Genomic DNA, 26,052 nt, shown 5'->3' with positions numbered 1-26,052 from the left:
ATAATCTCCAAGGCAATACACAGTTGTGCATAGAGCTTATTGTAAATGGAGCCACCTATACTGAGCCAGAAGATATAGAATTCTACTGGCCTACAAATTCATCTCCAACTTTATCCCTCTCTCCCTCTCAACCTTCTTTGAGGAAATGCCATCAAATTTAACTCCCTCTGATATCACTAGGTCCTTAATGCTCTCTCTAAGGCCAAGAACCTGGTGGGTCCAGGAAATATCTCAGAATGCCTTCTAAATAGCATGAAACATGACCTATCAGGGCCTCTGGAATTACTATTTAACCGTAGCCTCCAAACAAGCTTCGCTTCACATGAATGGAGAACAGCAACAGTCATCCCTTTGCACAAAGGTGGGCCATCTACAGACCCTGTAAACTACAGACCCACAAGTCTATGTAAAGCCATGGAAAGAATTATCATGGAAATGATCAACAGAGATATAGTAAACTTCCAGACACTGGACCCAACCCAGTTTGGTATCATCAAGGGCAACTCATGCTTACTCAACCTGGTGGACTTCTTTGAAAAGGTAAACAAAGCAATGGATGAGGAAAAAATGGCTCACACTGTCTACCTTGACCTAGTCAAGGCATTTGATACAATACCCCACTCAGGCACTGTTGACAAACTCAAGAGGTTAGGTACAAACTCATATGTCAGCCAGTAGATAGCCAACAGGCTCACAGACAGAACCCAGAAAATTAGAATTGGGTAGTCCACCTCTACAAAGAGGCCAGTGATAACTGGAGTCCCTCCAGGATCAGTCCTTGGACTGCTCCTTTTTGGCATTTACTCAAGGTCAATGTAAGTGGTCTCTGGCTGACTAAATTTGCAGATGATTGCCAATTAGGAGCTGTTATTGAACCCACAATGACACAAATGTTCTCCAAGAGTGACTGACACAGACAAACAACCGGTGTCACAGTCATGGACTAAAACTAAGTGCCAAGGAAATGCATAATAGTATCCTTTGGGAAGTCATTCACCCCTGGTAACTATCATATTGACAACACACCCCTTAAAGATGACCCAGTAGTCAGTGATTTAGGGTCACACATAGACAGTAATCTAGCCTTTGACCATCATGTGTCTACATTAGTGAGGAAATAATTATATGTTGTGCAACTTTTAAACAAAAGTATGGCATCTAAATCCAAGGAAGTCATTGTCCCACTGTATTTGGCATTCATCAGACCTATCATTGAGTTCAATGCCCCCTTTGGTATGTACAGAACCAGGCATCCACAGAGGTTGCTCACTAAAAGAATACAGGGCACAAGTAAAATGTCCTCTGCAGACCACCTCAAGGCCCTATCCCTGTATTCTTTCTCCTACAGGCTATTGAGAGGAGATCTATGCCTGGCATACAGGGTATTGTCAGACCCCAGTCTGATGGACCTCCTGCATATCCACATAACAAACAGCTCCAGAATTACTCATTCTAAAGACTTAAACATTGCCAGTGATATAAATACAACCTGCTGGAGGGACAGGTATGTATCCCTCCAACTACCCAGTCTATGGAACAGACTCCTCATCTATGTGAAGCAGAATTCCTCTTTAACCCAATTCAAGTAAGACTTGGACAATTGGATGGAAAACAGGAAATTCATCCCTGGTTTGGCAACTATGTCTCCAATGGACACAGGCAACCTGTAAATGTTTCATCTCCCAGGCCCCTGCTTGTAAATGTTTCATCTCCCAAACCCCTGTTTACACTTATCAAGGGTATCAGAACTTGTCAGAGATTTGGGATGCATGGCTAGGCTTAAAAAGGCTCTTGTGGTTATTAGCCTAGTAAATACCTATGAACCTGTAATAAAGACATTTACATCTATCTGGTGCTGTTGTTTCTTGTGGATTTACATGTGTTTTGACATGCTCCACTATCTTTGTACATTCTCTTTTGTGGATTCATAGATAGATATATAGATAGATAGATGACAGACAGACAGATACATGTATATGTATACATGCATACATACATGCATATGATTGTATTCTGTATGAAATGTTGAAATGTATTGCATTCTGTGTGAAGTGTTGGAATGTCCAACAGCAAAAGATCAACAAAACACATTGAACATTCAGAATATTTAATAATGAAAACATCAAACCAATTAAAGATTGTAAAATGAATACAATGTACTTTTTCAATATTTAAACAACAAACTCACTGCAACATTCAGATCTATGTTTGTCTGAACAGTCGTAGTGTTACAGAAAGGGTTTTTTGAAGGTAAATTGTAAGGTTCGTGTTATGATTAGGATTAGGATTAGCACTCTTTACTAAGGTGTGCAGGGGGGATGTCTTTTGTGGCTTATTGAAGTGAATATCCAATTGTTTTAGCTGTTTCAGAATTGCAGATTCATAGATTTTCCAAGGACACTGAGTCCTGTGATCACTTTCACTTTGTCAATACCTTAACTCTGGTTGTGTCTGTTTTCTCCAGGAGAGCCACAGCAGACAATCCTGGAGTAAACTTGTGGATATAAATACAGTCATCTAGGTTATGTTTAAAAATTATAGTAATTTCCGCTGTTTAACATGCAGGGTAATTTTATTCGAGAATTTTTTGAGGTGCTGCATTATAAACCTATGCCTTCACTATGTTTTCTTTATCTGTCAGTTTAAATTAAGGTCTGTAATTCATGTATTGGTGGAGATACCGGACATGGGGAGATGCAGAAGGTCCATGACAAATAGGTCTTTAATGGTGCAGTAAGCATGACAGATCTCCCACTAAAGGTCTATGAAGCAATGAATAAAGGTATAGCACTTCCAGCCTCTCTTGATAGTTCAGAGACTTAAGGCCTGTAATCTTTTTGTTAGGAGTCTTTGGAATCGTTCTAATCATTTGATATATTTGGTGAGATACATCCTAAAGGGCACATTATATTTCATAATTGGTTGGACCGTTGTTGAATATAAGTGAAAGATGACCTCTTTATACCCTGATGATAATCCTTTGGCAATTAGTTGTGCTAGAAAGAGGATTTCCTGGTAAGTGTTGTCACATGATAGCCAAAACGGAAGTTATCAACCAAAGTTCTAGGCCCCTGACTATATAGCCATTTTGTAGTGGTATGCTTTCTATACTATATGATGAAATGATAGGTTATCTAGCAAAAGAGTTCATAGATTCATAGGTTTATACTAGGCTATACATCACCAGGGTCTTTAAAAGCCTAGCCATGCAACACAGCAGTTTTGTCCCTGAGTTCCTTGGATACCTATATGGTGGAGTATGTTAATAAAGAAGCAGCTAAGGGTTATGTGGGTGAGTGTGTTAGTTTGGGATTACTGTACTTACTATCATCTTCTGTCCACCAGAGACATAGGAGCCAAACTGGGGGTGAATTTGTGATTTCCCATCCAATGATCAATGTTTCTTTTGAATAGGGTCAGGGATGAACTTTGCTTCATGTAAATAAGCAATCTATTCCATTGCACAAGGATCCTTTTAGACATATATCAGTCTCTGTAGCACGTCACAGGCAAAGTTCAGGTTCTTGGATCTAGTGTTTCTTGTGCTTTTTGTTTTGTAGATGTGCAAGAGATCCAACAGAGCTGGCTATGATAATGCATTATATGCCAGGCATAGATTGTCTTTCAGTATGTAACCTGTAGAGCCTGAGAACAGAGATAAGGCCTTAATGTCATCTGTGTAGAACACTGTATTCATACCCTGAATTCTCCTGGTGAGAAACCTTTGAGGGCATTCCAACTATTGTAAGTGCCTGGTTACATACATGCCAAAAGGGGCATTACACTCAGTGGTAGGTCTGATAAGGGATGAGTAGAGTGCTACTATAACTTCCTGTGACTTGGATGCCATAACCTTGCTTATGAGTTGGGCAACATAGAAGGATTTTCTTATTATCTTGTCTATGTGTAGGTCGAAAGCTAGATGACTGTCTACACATGTTCCCAGATTCCTAAGTGTTGGGTCAGTTCTTAGGGGCGTTTTACTGATGGAGTAATTAGCTTAGGTAGATGATTTTCCAAAATGCACTATAATGCATTTTTTTCTGCTGTGTTTTAAACTGTGGTTTTGCCACCAGTCATTTTCTTGTGCTAGACCCTCTTGTAGGATGCTGATATCGTGGGAGGATTCTGAGTGGAATCTATGATATCTCCCAATTTACACTCATCTGCAATCTTGGTGAGCCAGAAGCCTTTCACATTATTCTTTTCTTCCAAGAAGTAGATGCCAAACAGGAGTTGGCCCAACACTGAACCCTGGGGTGCTCTGCTGGTGACTGGTGGAGATGGTCTCACCGATTCTGACGTCTTCAGTCATATCTGTAAGCCAAACAGCAATCCTGTGAATTATGTAGGGATTTATTGGTTCAGATGTTCGTGGCTAGCTGCCCTTGTGGGCCATTTTAAATTCATATTAAAATTTTTAGCATTTAGAATGAGCCCATTTTTAGTATAGCAAAGGTTCACGAGGGAGAGTTCATTCTGGAAGGTTTGGGTGTCAGATGGTGAGTTAACAATCCCTAGTTTGAAACCATCTGCAAACTTAGTTAATTAGAGGTCTTGGCTCTCTACCTGTAGATGGAAGACATAAATGCTGAAAAAGAGAATTTGCAGCACCAAGCCCCGAGAGACACCACTGGTCCTTTTCATAATTTCTGATCAGGTACCTGCAACTTACACTGTGTGGGTTCAAGTTTTTTTGCCATTTTGCTATTCTTCTTACTACACCTGGGTCGATTTTTAAAGCAATTAACTTCTATATAATACCAAAGGCTTGGCCAGGTCAGGATATGCCATGTGTACCATATTACAACCATCTACAGCCACCATAACCTTTACAAAGAAGTTTACCCAATTCAGTAGACCCTTCAAAAAAAGCAAACTACTGAGGCTCAAGTTTGTCTGATACCCTAGTTTCATGGATTTGCATATGGCACTCATAAGGCTAATAGGGCTGTAATTACACTGGTCAGTTGCAAGGTCACTGTTATGGAGAGCCATTACCACTGCAGTGTACCACTCACTATGGAAAAAAAAAAAACAATAGCTAAGCTTAGGTTAAGCAGTTTAAGAAGTGGGTTGTCAGAGCTCCAGGTGTACTGCCATGTCCCATGGAAAATGTATTTTTGATCCTGGTTAGGGCTGTTAGTAAATGATCTTTAGAGATAATTTATGGAGTTAGGGATTCAGGTATTTAAGAGATTTGGAATGAAGTCTTGGGGTGAATTTTGTACTAAATTTGTTTGCAGAGATATTGACAATATATAGTGGGTCAGAACAGGGGGCATTGTTTAGCTAAAGAAGGAATTATGGTAATATTTGTCTTAGAGGCCAGCCTAAGTTCATTGGACCTGATAGTGTTTTTTTTTTTATTTATTTTTTTGTAATCCTTTTGATACCATCCCTGGGAAGGGGAATTTGAATTTGATGTATAATTGAATTAATTCTTTGTTTTGTTGTACAGTTTATTTATGGCTGTGGATCACCAGGGTGGTTTCTTTTTGAAATTCCCATCATATTTAGTTCTAGTAGACACTGGTAACTATATTAATTTTTCTAAGTGGATACAGATTTCCTTAGTGAAGCTTGCTGCAATTAATGTCAGGGCTGATGCAGTCACAACTGAATTTTGACATGTTCTCAAACAGAAGGTTAAGGTTTATGCATTTGTAGCCTTTAAATTCACTGAGGATTGCTAGTTGAAGTTTAAGGGAGAAAGTCAAGAGTTTGTAACATCTTTGCAGAAGATGACACCTGAGGAGTATTACAAGAGACAGTCATATTTGTAAGAACCAGGTCTGGAATGCTATGTCCACTACTAGGTCTAGTTACCAATTGCTCAAGGGAGGTTTTACTTATTAAGTCTAGAAATTTCTGGGCATATCCTACATTGGAAGTATATGTGCACTGAGTTGTTGAAGGATAGTTAAAGTCTCCTAAAATAATGGAGTTTTTGCTAAAAGGGAGATGATTTAGAACTCTGAGGAATCATATATGTCCATCAGGGACAAAGAAGGTGTTTGGTAGCAAGCTATTAGCTGATAATTAATCTTATCTGGAGTAATCTGTAATTTAGTTAGTTCAGTCTGTGGGTCCCTAGGGATTTATCTGGGGGTAATTTGTTCCTTGACAAATATGGAGACTCCACCACAGTTGCTGATGGATTCTGAGGACATGTCATATACAAAACTGTGTTTAGAGAGATTGGTCTATTTACATTTAAACCTAGTCTGAGCAAATACGCAGACATGGATGTTTTCCAAATGTAGGAATACCTCTAGATCAGACAATTTATTGTACAGATGTCTGGTATTCAGCTACCTAAATGTGATCTGATTTCAGGATTGATATGTCAGCTACATTAGAATGTCCATCAAATGGACTCTGCCAAAACAAGGCACTGGGTTAGCAAATACTTTAGTCAGTATGCAGAAGCCTTGAAAAAAGAGGTGTATACCTTGGAACAAGGGTGTAGGACATCCTTGGCGAAGCAGACTGGACTTTTGAGCATCTCATCCCACGCTGACACAGACAGGATCCCTTTGTAATAGCACCAACTATTTAACTAATTATTGAAGCTAGTTGTCTTTCCTTTGTAGGTAAGCATCATTCGAGTTGAAGGAAGGATTCCACTTAGGACTAGTGTCTTACCTGCATTTGCAACATGCATGAAAAGTTCTGATATGTCTCTTTGCGTGTCAGTCTGGATTTTACATCTCATGCAGTTCACACCTTCATGTACCATTACTATCTTGTAGTTATATTTGTCAGGCATTAGGATCCTGAGGGGCCATGTAACATCAGAGATCCTGGCACCTGGAAGACATCTCACTGCAAAAAAAACTCTTGTTGTCCAGCTTTGTGAGTTATGAGTCAGCATGTCTGACAATATGCACCTATCATTAAAATATTGCTTTTGTTTCTGTGGTTCAAAATGGTAGATTTTGCAGTGTTTTTGTTCAGGGTGACTCTTTATGGTAAATAAACATGAGATGGATGAGTGGTCTGATTTTTGCTGAAATGCAATCTTATTTCTAGAAGGCTTTGTGACTGACTCTTTTACAGCCTCTGAGTAAGACATTTTGGAGTGATTAGTGAAGGACTGTGGTGTTTGTGTGTGTTAAGCTCACAGATAACAGTTTTTTGATGACAGAGACACTTCCATATTAGTTAGCTATTTACAAGTCTTACAAATGAAATTATTGGTGTTGAGAATAAGTTCATTATCTGTAAGCATAAGGCAATTTGTACACTGTTTTATTAGATCTAGTGATAAAAGGCTAGCAACAGAGGTGAAACTAGCAGGCGGACCTTCCATCTTATCCAGTGGTTACGTGTTTTGATGAGTAAAATAAATGCAGCACAGGATATATGTAATTATACTACAATACACTAAATCTATTGAAGGCTCTCAAGTGATTGGTACTCTTTCCCTAGATGCTGCAGATTTTAAAAATATAATGGAAACAAAGAGGTTAATACCTAGTTATTGTACTGTGAGCTACGCAGCTAAGAAGATATGAAAGAGAGGGTATCTCAGGCTTTGCAGTCTATGAGGAAGGACATCCCAGTTTGATTTACTAGTGCTGTCTAGTATGAGATGATGAGATGAGACTAGCAGGAGCTTCCAAACATAAATGTATATTAATGGCAGGCAATAACCACTAAGCTTAAAACAACAGCACAAATTAGCTTGTATCAGTAGCTGTATTCTGGATGTAGGGATTACAAAGGGAAGACAGTAACTTAATGGGCATGACTTCACAAAATAATAATGTTGTGCTTACTAACAACAGACAGCGAAAGAGGACAGGAAAGGAATTTTGTTAAAAAATTACACAAGGGACAGACAGCAGAACAACACAGGGTGGGAGGATGAGAAGATTCTTAAGACACTTAGGAGAGGATTTCTCTATTACCTGTTCCGAACACGGTTGGCATTTGTTAACTAGTATGCTTTTGAACACTCATTTGGTTTAATGCCAACAGTCCATTCTAATGAAATTGATTGTGGAGCTGAAAAATAACTTTTGCTGTGTAGGCTCTAGGTTCTTGGTCTCCTTTAGTACTACGGCTTCAATTACCATCCATGACAGAATATGGTCAAATATCCATGTTGTTGAAACATTTTTTTGCAGCCTCCATAGACAAAGACAAATAGTCAAATACACACACGCGCGCGCACACACACACACACACACACACACACACACACACACACACACACACACACACACACACACACACACACACACACACACACACACACAGACACACACACACACACACACACACACACACTCACACACATCTCACTGAATCTAATGAATGAATTCACATTCACAGGGTTCTTCATTATTTTAACTTTGAAAGCTCATGGTAGCAAATAAGATAAATGCTGAAACAGTGTAGTAGTAGTTAGCACTGTTACATCACAGTACTTCATTTTCTACTTTGTTGCCAACTTTAGGTGCCATCTGCATGTTCTGTGCATATCCATTGCTGTGGATATAGTCTGAGCTACATGTATGTGCCTTACGATGAACTGGCATTCCATCCAGGAAAGGCTACATGTTTAGCAAATAACTTTCAAGCAGAGCTCCTGACTTCCTTGCAAACCTAAAAAGGACAACTCAGGTGTTAGAAAATTAATTAAACTTAAAATAAAACCATTGTGAAGAATCAATGGGTTGCTTCATAAGATGCAGCTTAAACAGAGGAACTGTATTATTTAGCAAAAATGTGACTTTGCTTTGCTGTATAGTGCCGAGAAACGTTTGTTTCAAATATTAGTGTATTGGAAATACAATTTACTTAACAAGCATTTACTAATGTGACTGATGGATTGAAAATGTGACCACTCTGATCTAATCTTTCAGCTTTAACATCATCATTCTGATCTATTATTTCACCCCACCAGTGCCAGAATTCTTCATAATGTAGAATTCAGACATAGTCACCAGGATTCCCTAATCTTCTGTGTAAGACTAGATTAGTCTTACATGGAAGCTCGAGTCTAAGAGTATGACGGCAGCGCGCCATGCATGTTAATGAGGGCATGATGCCTCAACTCTAAAGCTTACACGGAGCATGGACGAGTGTGGGGGGTGTGTCAGACTGCTGAGCAGTCCAAACATCCACGCCCCTGCAATGAAGAAACTCGAGAAATGTCGATTTACATGAGCGAGTCCACTCACATGTGTACATTGTAACACTACACTCCCCCATATGTTAAACCACGTACAAATGTAAAAATTAAAAGACATTTTTTTTTGTTTTATTCCCGATATAGCTGCCTATATTTGCGAGTGTTTGCGTGGGCTTGCCCATTACTTAGCTACAGTTAGCAGCTTAGACACCGAAGAGGATAATAAGAAAAATATATGCAAATTAAGCAAAATAGCAATAGCGTGATGGTTAGAGCCTTCGCACAAAGAGGAGGCATTCCTGGTTTGAGTCTCACTACTGCATGTTCCATTTTCTGTTGGAAATCTGTATACAAAAATATTTCCTGACATTTGTTATGTATAAGTTTTGTAAAAAGCATTGAAATGTTAAATGGAGTGAACGAATTATATACATATGAAGGTGAAATGGTTATGCATTCTGAGGCATGAGTACCTTACTTTAAGCAATATATACCTTATTTTAAGAAATATAAAGTACTGCTAAGCACATTTTACCAGTATTGAGCATATTTAAATTAAATTGCTTGTAGCTGCGCACTGCATTAACTAGCGCAATGTCTTTGCATGTAGCTGCGCACCACGCCAACCAGCACAACCACAACTTATTTGCGTGTAGCTGCGCACCGTGCTAACCAGCGCAATGTTGAGCAACATTGAGTAATGTCGAGCAACATCAAGTAATGTTGAGCAATGTTGTGCAAAGTCGGGCAAAGTTGAGCAAAGTCGGCAAAACACGGCCACACCTCCTTCACTGTACCTTAACCAGTCAGGTCTGCCAAGTAGGAAAATAAAAAGCAATGACAGGGCTCGAACTCAGGATACTGTGCATTATAGTCACAGTACTGAACCAGTAAGCCATGACAGCATTTCATAACCATGCACTTTCAACAGAGACATATCTAGCAAAGGAATTTTAAACATTGCCAACATCAGCTAAGCAGGTGTGCCTACAGCTGAGTTTTTTCAAAACTGGCCAATCACAAGTAAGTGTGGGAAATGAAGCATATTTAAGCTCCACAGGTGGGAATACCTGCTATAACTGATTGTAGCTCCCTTCTGCAGTCAGCATGGCTGGTGTTGGAGAAGGCACTCGATTTAGAGCACAACTCTGGGGCATTGACGAGTCCAAAGTAATGGTTTGGCTCCTTGTCCACAATCATGAGGAAAGACTCCTGCGGGGCCAGTATCAGGGTAACCAATATAAAACGGAGGCCTGGAACAGTCTTGCTCATGATCTCACCAATGCCAGTGGTGTTCCTCAGACTGGTGAGCAGGTCAGGGACTATTATTCTGACCTGAAGTAGGATGATCAACTGGACCAGTGGATCCAGGAATCCTGTGCGATGCCTAATGCCCCAGTACTGAGTAAGTAGCCATTGTATTAAGTAGTTAAGAATTGCTATGCTTGTCTGTACTATGGATAGGTATGTCTCAATATCACTGCATTTACTTTACAGCTGCAGGTGTCCGGGCTATGAATCAGCAAGCCCATGAAGATAGGCTGCAAAGGTTGTGTCATCAGGCATGTTAGTAATTATTCTGCATGTACTGTTATATAAAATAAATGAGCGAGCCTTCAAAAAGTGTTTTAACCCAATAAATAAAGGTGTAATAATCCTTTAATAAATGTGTAATTCCTGGAGTGCATCTGTGTCATTTTCTTTGATATGTTGTTGTACTGTTGCATTCTACAAATACTACTGTTGCATTAAGCAGTGTTAACCCACACTTGGGTAGGCCCATATAACGTGGATGAAGGGAGTGCCAGTACCTTTTATGCATATTTGCAGCCCTCAACTGTTGGTTCATGCCCAGCATGTACAGGTTAATCTGGCACATGAGTAGCTTGGTATTGTGTTCCCCAGAAATGTCAGTGTGCTGCCAGAAATATAGGGAGCTGTTAACATATAAGTGATACTTTCACTTGAACATATCTAGATAATTATATAAAAGTAGAGCTGTCAGTGTACCATCTTAGCAGTAGTGTGTGTGAGCAGCTCTCAAAAAATGTAGCAGTAACATCTGCATCTTGGACAGTTTGTAAGATACAGCTCATGTATATAATGATCTAGCAAAATCCAATTGCACAATATAAGGACATTGGGTAGTGTAATAATACATGCAAGGGACATATAACTGCAGTTAATAGGAATGTAGTGAAAACTAGAAGGATATATAAGTTGTTAATTGAGCTACCTTTTTCCATCCTACTGTATGTGCATAAAAAATGCAATTCCACACCTCAATCTGTTTGTATAATCTCAAAACATTTGTTGGGACATATGTCCTATTGGTTTATAAATATTTGCATTTATTTCTATGCATGTACCCTGTTAAAATACCACAATATTGGTGGCCTGTTGCCATCAATTCAACCTGCATGCTGTTGTAATGTCCACTATTGTTCTATATATGCATGTGTTATGCTTGCTTTTCAACTGTTGAAAATTTGGTGTGTTGGTTTAACGGGAATACTTCTGCATGCTGTTATAACTAAATGGGAATGCTGTTGACTGTTACTAACCCATATCTTTATTAAACTCTCCAAAACATAGTTAGTATGGGAAGGCCGGTCCCAGCGAACCCATCTATCCCACCTCAGCTGACCATGGCACCTGGCACCAGCAGGTCCGGTGCCCAGCCTTGGACCTCCTCCTCCTTTGGCCCTGTGCCACCTTCATGTGGAAGCACTGTAGGGGATGGGGCTCAGGCCACCCATGCAAGCGTGGGCAGAGGAGGGCCACCTATCACCCTTTGAATGGTCTGGGCTGTGGTGCATAGAGAGATTGAATGTCCTGTTGCAGAGCCTCTATGGCAGCTTGAGGCACGAGTGGTGCAACTCCCAAGTCAGCCTGCCCCTCCTACACAGCCCCCAGCACAGCCACCCTCTGGGCTGTGAAGGTGAAGTGGTGACTGCCCATGGGTGGGGACCTCAGTCCCACTGTTTCCATCTGGGGGATCATGTGCTTGCAATTTCCAAACATCCATCCCCATCAAAGGTGTTCACCCACTGTGATATACTGCCCCTGTATGCATCTTGTTTGTCTTGTCTGTTTACCTCCCCAACCTACCTCCCCAAATATACCTACTTCCCCTACCCCACATTCCACTCTCACCTGAAAAAAAAGGGCAATCTGCTCCCAAAAAAAAAAAATTATGCCCCATAAATAGCTGCCCATTTTGCACACATGTCCACTGGACACATAAAATGTTATTTAATTGGCATTACAACATACTTTTTGCCCTCTCCCAGGGGTTGAAGGTTTCATATCTACCTCCAAATTTATTCTATATGCACAGCTGTTGCTGTTAAAGAAATGGGCAGCTATGGACCTTCCCTACACCCATCCTGCACACCCCGAGCTATTTTCCTTACTGTCTTTCCATCTTTGTGCCCCTTTTCCACCACTTTCCTATCTCCCCATTTTTCTTTTCTTTCAAAGAAATGATCGTGGGGTTTAGCGGGAGTAAGCACTATTAAGCAGTAGTTAGCGGGTTTGTGTGAGTTTGCACTTGTTTGCTCTTAGCTAAGCATTGCTAAGCATCATGCAAACCCACGCAAACCCGCTTACAACTGCTTAAAAGTGCCTTAGTCACTCTGTATGTGAGGGCCCTTGTTCTGCTCAGGAGCAAAATAAAACACCTCTGTCAGTCTTGAACCTTGGACCTTGTACACACCTCACAACATGAAGTACCACTAAGCCATAGTAGGTATACATCAAGTTGGTGCTTAAATAAATATATCATGCATCAGAATGAGTGAATGTAAAGGAAAAATGGGAATACCATACCACACAACTTGTTCTGTGGATGTTTACCAACTGCTGTTGTAGGATTACATTACATGACTGTGATAAGAGAAGCGGCCATTCTAGCAGGTAATAATGTTACACCATCACTTTACAACCCCACACATTATCACAGCAGGACAAACACAGGCATATCTGTTTAGGGCAGAGGCCATACCTCCCAACTGTCCCTAATTTTTGGGGATGTCCCTGATTTTGAAACAAATTTTAGCTCTGTCCCTCTGAATCCCTCCGAAAACTACTGACTTTGGCCAGAAAGGTGGTGAATTACACTTAATGAATAATGACAATAATTAAGAGTTAGACACTTCTTTTACTTCAGAAAAGGTGTATTAATTCATATGCTCTGATTCTCTCAATGTCTCAATTTAATGGCACTAATATCTTAAAGGTGTCCCTGACTTTTTCTTCACTTTTCCCTGAGTCTGTTCAAATATGTACCTGAGTGGTTGAGAGGTCTGGCAGAGGCAGAAACACAGAGGCATATCAGCCTTTCTGCTGTTACACACTGTGCAAATAGCTTTGGAAGGAGTTTTGGAAGCATACCCTTATGTAGTAATACAACACTGAAATACAAATGGATGTAGTCATGTACTGGTAGCAACCAACTGTAAGAATGCTATTGCTCTATTGCTGAAATGACCTGTGTGGTGCACAGACAAAAAATAACAGGCTATTCTCTGGCTATCATGTGGATAGGTCCACAGTTGGGAGTTACGCAGATAGACTACTTGCCTTGATAAACTAACATGTACACAGCAACCCTGTAAGTCCAGCAAGATAAAATCCACACAATACTACTTATGTTCTCTGTACTTCTGCAACCCTACACAAATGTAGAATATACCTGTGTGTGCAGGGTCTACCAAGGATGTAGGTAAGCATACTCAATGTACTGAAATGTGTCCAGTTGTTCTGAGCAGCTTGTGCTAATATCAACACTAAAAAGCACAAACGGTTTAGAACTGAGTAAATGAATATTCACAATATAGCAGTTCACAAACAATTCTTGTGCCAAAGGAATACATCTCAATAACTAACTTTGTATGGCAGTTAATTATAAAAGTTGAAAAGAAAGCACATCTTTCCATGTATCTTGGGGTAGCATTTTGAGGGGTGAGTACATTTCTACACTGACAAGTGGGTACTGGAAGCAGCAACATTAGGTCTGAGTACAAAATGTAAATCTCTGGCTACACCCCTGGCTTCTGATATAATAACTATACCAACCTTCTGTCTTAAACAATGATGTCCACAGTAAACAAGGATGATCTCCATCTTGGAAAGCTGAAAGGGCCACGCCTACATGAGTTAGCAATTTATAGTACTGGGTTGCTATGACAGTGATTACTGCAATTACTACACAGAAGGCTGCATACAATTATCAAATGGTGGTCAGTGATTGGTGTAGAGGGCACCACATGCTCATGTGCAAACTCCTACAAAAGCAGGCTGCAATCTCTGCCAACAAACTCAATCACTCTATTGCAGAGACTGACAGAGAGAGAGAGAGAGAGACAGAAAAAAGTAAAAAGAAAAAGAAACATTACCAAATCATACAAAGGAAAGTTATGTGACACATATGTATTTACTGGCATGTAGTAGATGTTATTGAAGAATAGTCTACATAATGTGAACCATTCATATGTGGCAGCAGTACCTATTTATGCACAGATGTTCTGCTTAACTACTGATATGGACAATACTGTGTGTACCTGTGGGCAGTGGGACATACCTGTGAAATGTGTAGCTCAGCATTAAATGTAAAAGATCTGATCCATGTTACCTGTGTTCTGTACAATAGTGTGACCAATGACTGTTGGAGGGAATTAGCGCTGAGATTATATAAACATGGGTGTGACAGAACAGCACATGCATGATAGTCATATTAAAGTGTAGCTTATCATTGGCAACTGCTGTAGCAGTCTAATATGCTTATCTAGCATCTGTAGCTATATATACCCCCCTAATGTTAGTGTGTGTTCATATGTGACACCTGTTTGTGTTGCAGCAAGGCCCAACAGTTCAGCTGTGAGGTCCTGGGACTTACAACAGTGTGGACCTTGTGTGTGTATGCCACACACATATGGAGAAATATATATGTGTCATATATATTCACATCGGTATATGTGCATAGTGCAGGGGACATATTGCAACTGTTTGTGAAGGGTGGAAATATATATGTTGGCGAAGGTTAGTATGCGCATATTTGTATGTAGGTTTTAGTGTGTGACAAACAAGAAAGCATACAGTGCTGGTATATGACATGTGGTGGTTAAACACTGTGGGTGGTTTGTTCATTTTGCAATGTTGAAGCCAGTGAGGCCTGCTAAAGCTACCTGGGCTGTGAACACCTTCAATGCATTTATCCCAAGATTGTGTGATTTTATTACATTACTGTACACCTTACATCCTTTGTATAATTGATATTCTCACTATGAAAAGTGAAATGTATATGTGCCTACATATATATGTATATGTACACCAATGGATGTGTATATGTATATATACATACATATGTATACACATATATATATATATATATATATATATATATATATATATAGTTATATATACTCATAACACCTACACCTACTTGTTGCAATAGATTCTCTGTACTGTTGACTGACTGTGATGGTCAATATGTTTGTGAATATGTCAAAGATACGTATCTCTGGGATAGCTTAGTGGGAAACTGTTTATGTCATTGTATTATGGGTCCTTGCTTTGATCCTAGCAAAACTGTGTATTCTGTTGCTAGGGAGAACAAGTGCTATTCCTTACAGTGTGATTAAGTCCCTTGGTTTTAACTAGGGTGTGTCATTGGAGGCTAAAGCACTACATCTATGATTATTGATTGGTACCGACGTTGAATCCAAATCCTGATAGTACTGTAGTACTATCTGAAGCTCTGGATCTGTACAGCAAAGTATGGTGTATGTCCACATTGCTTGCATCCACTGTTTTGTGTGGTCTCTGTATTCATCACAGATTACATTTCTCAAGATTAATGTTGTGTAAGTACTGACACACAATACTGTATAGTACACACTGAAAACGTATCTGGGTTGTCATACCTTTGTGTCCTGTAATTATGTCTGATGTGTGTGTGGTTATGTCTGTAACATGTCCTTTGACATATGTGTGGTAAAACATATAACTGCGTATCTAGCAATATTCATAGTGTACTACAGCAGTATGCGACCTATATTCCCAATTGTGCACATATTTTGACTACGGGTTTGCCATTAACAAGTTCTTATAATAGTAATACATTTACTGGACCTTACATCCATTGTGATGGATGATATATTTCTTTAACGACAAGAAAGATTAGCTTGTTTTAATATTATAGTACATTTAACTCTGAATGTATAAACATGAGTAATATTAAATTGTTGAACTAACGGATGTTCGCATAGTTCAATACAATTTTAAGGAATAACATATAGGTTATATTTCATATTAATTTTTATTTATTAACATGTTTTTATACATTTTAACATCTAAAGAGTTTTTTTTTTTATATATATATCAAACTATGAAATAAGCACTTAATGAATTATTCTTTTAAGTTGTTAGCAGTTTTACACGAGCCTGAATACATAGAAACGAGTTTTTTCAAAGACGCTTTGATGAAAGTAATAGAGAATTTGAAATCAAATGCAATACTTTGATACATATCTAGTTTTCTTTAAGATGTAATGACTATTCACTAATTAATTAATGGATTCTAACATGTGATCAGTATGAATTTATTTAAAGATGCGCACAATGTTGCTGAGTGATTTTCCTTGAAAAAGCCCGATAATATACAGGTGAAAGCGCTTGGAGTAATTTTGTTTCAATAAAGATTGTTTGTTTCAATGACCTTTCGGCCATTGCCAGTAATTTCACCTTGGTTGGAACAAGTTGGATTAAGTAGCTGCTAATTACGGGTCCTGAACTGCTGGGCTGTGTTTTTTTCATTCTTGTTTTTTTCATTCTTGTTTTTTTCGTTTGTTTTTTTATTTCGTGATATATTTCTTTACACATCAGCTTGATGTATATCTGCTGTGGCTAGGTGGTGCATCATGTTGCATACAGTGTGCCAGGTACTCTTGTATAGTCTTATATAGTGATTTTATTTTGTTGCTGTGCAGAACATGGTTCATTAGATAGAGAGTGAGCAAGGCAGTTTCAAGCAATTGTGGGGTGAACAGTGATAAGTGGTAAAGTGTTTCACTCTCAGTTAGCTAATAGGTTGCTATATATGGCAGTTCAATGATATCTGTACTGTATAATGTTAAATGTGCCATATGACATGCTCAGACATATTTTCATATTTATGTCTTCCAGGGATCATGGCGCATCGCAGGAACCCCAGTTATAGTAGTGCTGAAGATGATATAATTACTAGCAGTATGATTCAGCACTACCATCCTCATGTTCTCACGAACCAGCCAGGACCAGCAGGAGCGTACTGCAATGTGACAAGATGTTGTCTGCAGGGTAAATGTGGTAGGCCTGCATAACCAGACATATGAGCAGGTATGCCACCACTGCAGTGATCTTCTCAAGCATGTCCATCAGCATTCTGCTGATGTGCGAAGACAACAGCTTGCAACAGGAGGTAGTGTTAATATCCATCCCCCCTTCACCAGAGTGGAGGAGCTGCTCCTGAGCCTAGTGGCACCTTCCCAATAACAACAGCAGCAGACATACACCATGATGGAGGTTGGAGCCACCCAGCAAGCAGACACGGAGCATGCAGGTAACAAGGCATATCTGTAGACTACTGTTATCTGTATTGGTAGATCATGCATATGTGAGATGTGGAGTGTGTCGTTCAAAGAGGTGGAGCCTGTTGTTGTGCAATACTGATTATTTGGAACATAATATGTAGCCCTGTGAATGTAAACTGTTGTTGTACTGTAAGATTGCAAACACACAGTAGCAATGCCACAGTTGTGGCCACTGACAAACTGTGTCATCTCTATGTAGGTCCCTCTGGGGTGACATTAAGGCAGCGGACAGATGCTGGTGAGTGTGTTCTACATTTATTATTGTAAATAAAAAGTGCATGTCATAGTTAAGGTGTAGGCCATGTACACATGTAACACACCTACCCATAATGCATGCTGTGCATGTTTGCCTTAAGAGCACGCACAGCTCACTAATGTGATTAGCTGCCTCAAATACATGCAATACCCAGACCACCTCAAACAAATGCGGCTAGACTGTAGTGACCATTGGATAGGCACAGTTGATACTCAACATGCACATAACATACACATATATGTCATACACAGAGCATTTTAACATACGACACATAAAGGATTCCCTAACCCTCTGTAAAGACACACTCCAGTATCCAAAATCTCATCCACACATTACACATAATATACCTGAGGGGTAGACGCCTATCATGGGCATTTAAACACTCTGCAACACACTACACATTCATGTCAGGGAATGCTCCTTATTGACCTCCTTACAAACTTACGTAACAACTGGTTGTGAAATGGTGAATGTAGCCAAGGTAGTACAGTTCCAGCACAGCATGATTAGTGCTGGCTTGAGAAACATTTGTAGCTTTGAGTGACCACATGATGCTTCATGATGATGGCCTATGATACTATACCCCATCCAGTTATTGTAACCACAGTACTACACATAGCTTTCATTGCTATACACCTTAATGTTGCATGTGTGCATACATATGCACCTCTAAACAATATGCATACCAATCACCATTTGCACAACTGACACATATATGTCTTGTGATGCTATTGAGTGGCTAGGTCATATGACACACATTGGGTATGTGTAGTGTTTAAATATGCAGTTGTGTTTTAGCATGCCATGTCATGGATGAGACTGGCATGTCCACAATATGATCTACACTCAGCATACGTACCGTACATTGGGTATGTGGCCGAATGGTATTCCATCAATTATCCATGCACCACTGGTGATATTGTGTGAATACTCATCATGCATGTGCTAAAAATGTGTCCACAATTATTTGCTAACGACACAGAGCCTGTAATCAGCATTGGATACCTATCTGACACACAGATATACATCTAGAAATGGTATGGACACCTGTGAGTTATGGTGCACAGTACATTACAGGGTTATGAATACCTGCACAGCAATGTTTTGTCCATGTATGCATTGTGTTCCAGGTGGAGGACCATCACCTAATAACAAAACACATGCGTCAAAGCCATGTATACTGTTAGCAACAAGGACTGTCTACACTTGCACTGCATGCTGTTGAGCAACACATGTCCTGCATGCTGACATGTGTGATATGACTGTTTTGCTTATGATACTGTACCCCACCATCACCTGCTATTGTGTATGTTCTGAGATTGCTGGTGTTGTGTGTGTCTGCTTTAGGGAGGAGTGTATTTTTGCATGTGTGCATGTGCGCATGTGCGCATGTTCGCATGTATGCATGTGTGCATGTGCGCATGTGGTCTGAAGTCATGTTCAGGTCTTAAAGTGTGTTTCCTGTTTTCCTCTTACAGGTGCCAAGGTGGGGATGGTTCATTGCAGCAGGGAACCTGATGTCACTGAGACAGACAGTGATGATGAGGATAGGTGTGTTGAGGCACAGGCAGGTTTGTCAGGATCTGTTGTTGGGCCACCAACTGACAGTACACAAGTCTCCACCCCATCCATGCACACAGTCATACTGCTTGTACATCCATCATCACCGTTGCCCTTAGCTGAGGGACAGTGTATGGTTGGCACTGGCCAGGACAGTGTGGTATCTATGGCACATGTATCAGGACACAGCAGTCATAGCCAGATGTCTGGAGTGGTACCACATAGGCAGATGCCCAAGGGTTCTCGTCAAAGCACTGCTGATCATCATGCCCCTGGCAGATGTGCCACACCTCTTTCTACCACACGCATGTTCCAGGCTGTCATGGAGGCACAGACACAAATGGAACAGTACACCAGACAGGGACTAAAGGCACAGAGGGCTCATAACACCTCTGTAAATGACAGTATCCACGATGTAGCAGGTGTCATATGTAACTACACTGAGGTCATTGATAGACATTGGGGTGAGACATTGGATGTCCTCCACAATGTCATGTCTATGTGTCAGGATAGTGCGGGATGGTTGAGACATTGACATGGATGTATGCCAGCAACATCAGCAGCTGTAGGTTGCCACGGACATCCAGAAAGTCACAGCTGCTCCCATAGTGCCAGTACCAGCCCCAGCAATGTTAGGGGGCTGTCCATAGACGGACCTAGAAGACCACGTGCACGTGGCTCTGGCCAGTCCCAACAGGGACCTGGATCCAGTGGACATATGTCAACCTCTTTGGATAATACCCAGTCTGGATTAGTACCTGATACTGTCTGTAGCACCCCTGCCAGGCACAGGTTCTGTATCCGTGACCAGAGATGGTGATCTGTAAAGCCTGCCAGGTACAGTCTGTAGCTGTCTCACAAATCCCTGTATATGGCAGCCACATGGTGGAACTGTGTGCATGCAGGCACACACACATAAACCAGAAACCTAGGGCAAACACATACCCGCACACATTACATCAACATTGGCCCATAACAGTACTCATGGCCCTCACACACACACACTCACACACACATGTCGATTGTATGGCTCAGTGTAGGTCTCTGGCAAACCAACAACACACCCTGTGCATATGATGAAACGTGTGCCACCTCCTGTCATATGTAACATTGATGGAGGAACAGGCTAACATGGTGTTGATGCACAGGGTAACTTTAATAAAGTATAGCAATGGTTGGATGTGTAGCATGTTGTCAGCAGTAAACTGTAATGATATCCTTGAAGGTGTAGCTGAGCAGGCATGATGCATTAAAGCTGCAATTAGCAATGTTGTATTGTTTTCACCAGTGTTTATTCCAATTGTGTTTTGTTTGCCCATGTGCTACTTGGCTGATGTGTGTAGTTGTGTCAGCATGTGTTATACAGTGGACAGTAAGTGTGGGGTGTGTGCGGCACAGGTTTGCAGGTGTACATTTGTGAACATGGTGGAGGTGCACTGTCTGCATGTACATGCATATTGGACACATGGGCAAGGTGACATGCCCTGTATTGGCCAGTGTTAACACTCCATAGTTTCTATTGGTGGCCAGTATGCATTGTACTACACACATTTTGGAACTTGATTACACATATGTGTGTATGACACGGGTTGACACTGTGCTGTGGGTGATGCTGTTTTTGCTATCTGTCATTGGTTTGCATTACTAAGGTTAACACTGTCCCAGCTGCATAATCCTTTAGTAATGCACACTGTTCACCTACAGGGTTGTATAGACCATGCTCTCACAAACACAAGAGATTCTCACTTATACAGTAAAAGTGCATTAGTCTCACAGACCCCTGCCATAAACTAAATATATAATAGAAGGTGTGAAGTTGTACCAAAAAAGAGTTACATACCAAGAAGGGATAACCTCTCTGGTCAATATCATTTGGAAAATACAATCCCTGAATAAACATACAAGGTAAGCTTCAAAATACAAAATGGCAAGGATTCCAAAGACAACACTAAAGCTTTCTTTAGTGTTGTTTATAATCTACAGGGGAAATCTCAGATTGGGTCACAGTTAATGTAAATGGTCACAAAGTACACTTATCTGACTGACATTACCAATTCCTTGTCAGACAGTTTGAATGCGGATTTCACCACCCTGTCATTACACAAGGGCCCCATTTCCAGACCTGAAGAATGTAAAACCTGATGATTCACATCATTCACTCTAGTTAAAACATCTCTTTACCACAGTCCAAACCACAGTGGCAACGGTACTGGACAGTGTCCCTGGTTGTGTCATACACAAGCTGACATATGAAGCCACCACTCACCTAAACACTCTGTCCAGATGCAGCCTCTATACAGGTTACATACTTATCAAATGATGCATGGTAATGGTGTTCACAGTCCACAAGGGTTGAGCTACAACGTCTTCTTCTTCTTCCCCTTTTGGATACTCCCATTAGGGGTCACCACAGTAGATCATCTGTTTCCATTTCTTCCTGCCCCCTGCATCTTGCACTGTCACACCATCCACCTGCATGTCCTCTCTCACCACTGCCATAAACTTCATCTTAGGCATTCCTCTTTTCTTGTTACCTGTCGGCTTCATCCTTAGCATCTATTTCACAATATACTCTGCACCCCTCCTCAGCACATGTACAAATAAACTTAATCCTGCCTATCTGGCTTGGTCTACTAACCTTCAAACCTGGCCTGACCCTCTAATATACTTATTCTTAAACCTGTCCACCCTCATCACACCCAGTGCAAATGTTAACATAAATTGATTAAGGGTAGAACTACAGCAGGTCCAGGAAACTCTCACCCTATAAGCCAGACAAATGTTATCTGGAAGGCTATGGAGCACAGCATTATGGAACCCATTAACAGAGACATTATGAACCTGCAAACACTGCACCATACCCACTTAGGTTCTCTAAAGGTCAGATCATGGCTCCTACACCTAGTAGACTTCAAGGCAGTTAACAAGGCTATAGGTGAGGGAGGGGAGGTCAGCACAGCCAAGCTATAGCTCACCAGCAATTCATACCTATCCCACATTCTGGTATTATACATACCCTCAACAGACTGACCATAAACAATTGTTAGATGATGGCTTGACAACTGACGCACAGATGTAGGACACAGAGTAACATTTGCAGCCTCCATGTACTATTCTATGCCAGTAACAAGTGGTATTCACCTGCACTCAGTCCTGGGACCACTCCTGTTTGGCATATAGCTTTCTTAGGTACAAGCTGTGAGAGATGTACTTATATAGCCAAACTGGAAGCAAAGCTCTCTTCACAAAAGACTGGCCTAGACAGTCAAGAGGAGAAGGTAAACACTTGCACCGCACCACACTCATCACATAGTCCCTCAAAACCTACATCACCAAAACACACACACAGAGAAGCACAAAACACACACCTACATTCACGGAGGCTCTCAGTACAAATCTGCCCAAACAACACAGACCTCCAAAGCAGAAATGAAAGCAACCTCCACCCCCCAATACAACCCAAATGACACATAGCCCACATACTCAGTGTGCCACTCAACTACAGCCCATAAGGCATAACATAGTCAACACTCTAGTTATAGGTGACTCTATAGTCAGGCACACTGATGTTCCACTCACCAGGCTAAACAAGGAAAAAGTTACTGTCAGCTGCCTGTCAGGTGCCAGGATCTGCCACATAATGCAAACACTCAGGTCACTCCACAACAAGTACAAATATGACTCTGTCATTGTCCATGTTGGTGTGAATGAGCTGAGACGTACTTCCCTGGATTACATGAAAAGAGACATGGAGGAACTCTTGATCTTGTAGCCCAGGCTGATATGAACTTAACCTGAGTAGCATCTTGCCATCACCCAGAGTGACACCACAGTACAAGGACAAAATGATTGACTTTAACAATTGGCTAAGCTTCTGGTGTCATTCTAAGGGACTCCAGTATCCGTCTGCCTGAGATGACATGATCGACAGACCACGCTGCTTTGCCAGAGATGGCCTGCACTTGTCGCCCTTGGGATTCCAGATACTGGCAAAAGCTCTTGCCACCCCTATAGTGCCTTTTTTAGGCAAGGTTCAAATGACAAATTCACCACCGTAACAGGTACAATCAAGCAAAATCTGAGGGTAATGCTACTCAATGCTAGAAGTCTAAACCTCAAAATGCACTCACTCGAGGCGCTCCTTAAAATGGAGAACATTGACATCTGTGCAGTGACAGTGACCTGGTTAAAAGCTCTAGCGTGCACCCCTGCATTACCAGGCTATAATTCATACCACACCTTTTGGCCACCAAACCCAGACCAAAACACTAAAGGTGGAGGTGTGTCCATATTCATTAAGGATAGCCACACCTCCAAGCTAGTGGCTCAGCATAATGCATCCGAGATTATCCAAGTTCAACTAACTCTTTGCAAAACCGCAATCCAGATTGTAGCTTGCTACAGACCCCCCACCATGCCCCAGGATTCCCACTCCTCTTTTCTTGATACACTGAAAAATATTAAGGTACAACCCAACACTCTAATAATGGGTGATTTTAACTACCCTACCATTAACTGGGAAAACTACTCGTGTACCAACTCTTTTGCTCAACATTTTCTGGAAATCATCAATTCCAATACCTTGGATCAACTTATCCACACCCCCACCAGGGGCAGCAATATCCTAGACCTGGTCATCACAAACATGGGTGACCGGTGTTCCACACCAGAGGTCAGCTCCTCGTTGGTCAGATCCGACCACAAGCTAATCACCATAGACATCCTCATCCCGCTCCCACCCTCATTAGGAAAACAACCGTAAAACATTTCTCCAAAGCCTACTTCACTCTTCTTAAGACAGAAGTGGCAAACTTAATGACACCCATGCAGATGGACAATAGAGGTATGACTGCTGAATCCTACACAAATGCACTTTATAAGCACTTACACGAGTGCATGGATCGTGCTATCCCTAACAGAACCAAGATGCTATCCTCCAAAAAAAGGAAGCCAATGTGGTGGTTTCTGCCATAAACAAACTGCACAACAGAAGGAAGAAACTGCTGCAAAAGAGGGTAAAACCCATGAGTGGAGGAGCTCCCTGGTCAGCCTCAGTAAGAAGCTGTGATCCCCGATAAAATCCTCCAAAGCTAGTTACGAAAACAAAATTGCCACTGATTCTAAAGACAGCCACAAAGCATTCTATAGCTATGTCAAAAATCTCAATGGCAACACTCAGATCAGAGCTGTTGGATATGCTCCACTTAAAGAAATTCTAATCTCTCCGAGCTTCAGCCCCAAAACCCGGACCAAAATACAAAAGGAGGGGGTGTATCCATTTTCATAAAGGATACCCACACCTCCAGGTTAGTGGCACAGCAGGAGGCCTCGGAGACCATCCAAGTGCAACTAACAGTGGGCAAAGCTGTGTGGAACACCGGTCACTCAGGACAAACCAAACCCCATAACCAACACAAATAACCACAAAGTGAGCTAAATGCTACTCATTGCCAGAAGTCTCAGCCTTCAGATGCACACACTCAAGGCACTTCTCAGTATGGAGAATATTGATATCTGTGCAGTAACAGAAACCTAGTTCAAGGCTCCAGAGAGTACACCAGCACTACCAGGATACTACTCATTCCATACCTTTCAGCATCAGAACCTGGATCATAGCGCACTGTATCTATATTATAACATGACCCCTCCAAAACGTGCACGCTGATTGGCCAGCGTGCACATTGTAAATCGAGTTATACTAATAGAAAAAGGTCCGGTCGCCCGGACTTTTTTCCATTAGTATAACTCTACTTTTAAAACACTGTCTTGCTATGTTAAATGGGTTTAACATAGCGAGACAGCTTTAAAATAAGCAACGGAGATCTCCGTTGCTTATTTTAAAGCTGTCTCGCTATGCTAAACCCATTTAACATAGCGAGACAGGTTTTAAAAAAAAAAGCAATGGAGAAAGCAAGATCTCCGTTGCTTTTTTATTTCATATGTTAAATGGGTTTAACATAGCGAGACAGTTTAAAATAAGCAACGGACATCTCCGTTGCTTATTTTAAAACTGTCTCACTATGTTAAACCCATTTAACATAGCGAAACAGTAAAAAAAGCAACGGAGATCTTGCTTTCTCTGTTGCTTTTGCCCACAGCTCTGATGTACTGCGCAGGCGTGCAGTACATCAGAACTGCCGTGGATGCCAGACATCTGTGGAAGGGCAGTAAACAGGCATTATACTATGCCATTATTTAAGAAAAGTAATAGTTTCTTTTCTTAAATAATGTCATGGTATAATAGCAATAACCCACTTCTGGGTGTGGGTAATGCTGTATTTACCCACGGTTGGCTTTGTTTGGTCCTCGGCTTGCCCGGGACCAAACCACGCCAACCGTGGGTAAATCCAGCATTACCCACACCCAGGCGTGGGTTATTGCTATATTCATCAAGGATACCTACACACCTCTCTACATGCTCTCTACAGGATATGTACCCATAGAATGTTGCACAGCAA

The sequence above is a fragment of the Protopterus annectens genome, chromosome 6.part0 (genome assembly GCF_019279795.1).
Source record: "Protopterus annectens isolate FY-2018-M chromosome 6.part0, PAN1.0, whole genome shotgun sequence".
NCBI classification, from domain to species: Eukaryota; Metazoa; Chordata; order Ceratodontiformes; family Protopteridae; genus Protopterus; species Protopterus annectens.
This window is presented reverse-complemented; position numbering follows the sequence as displayed.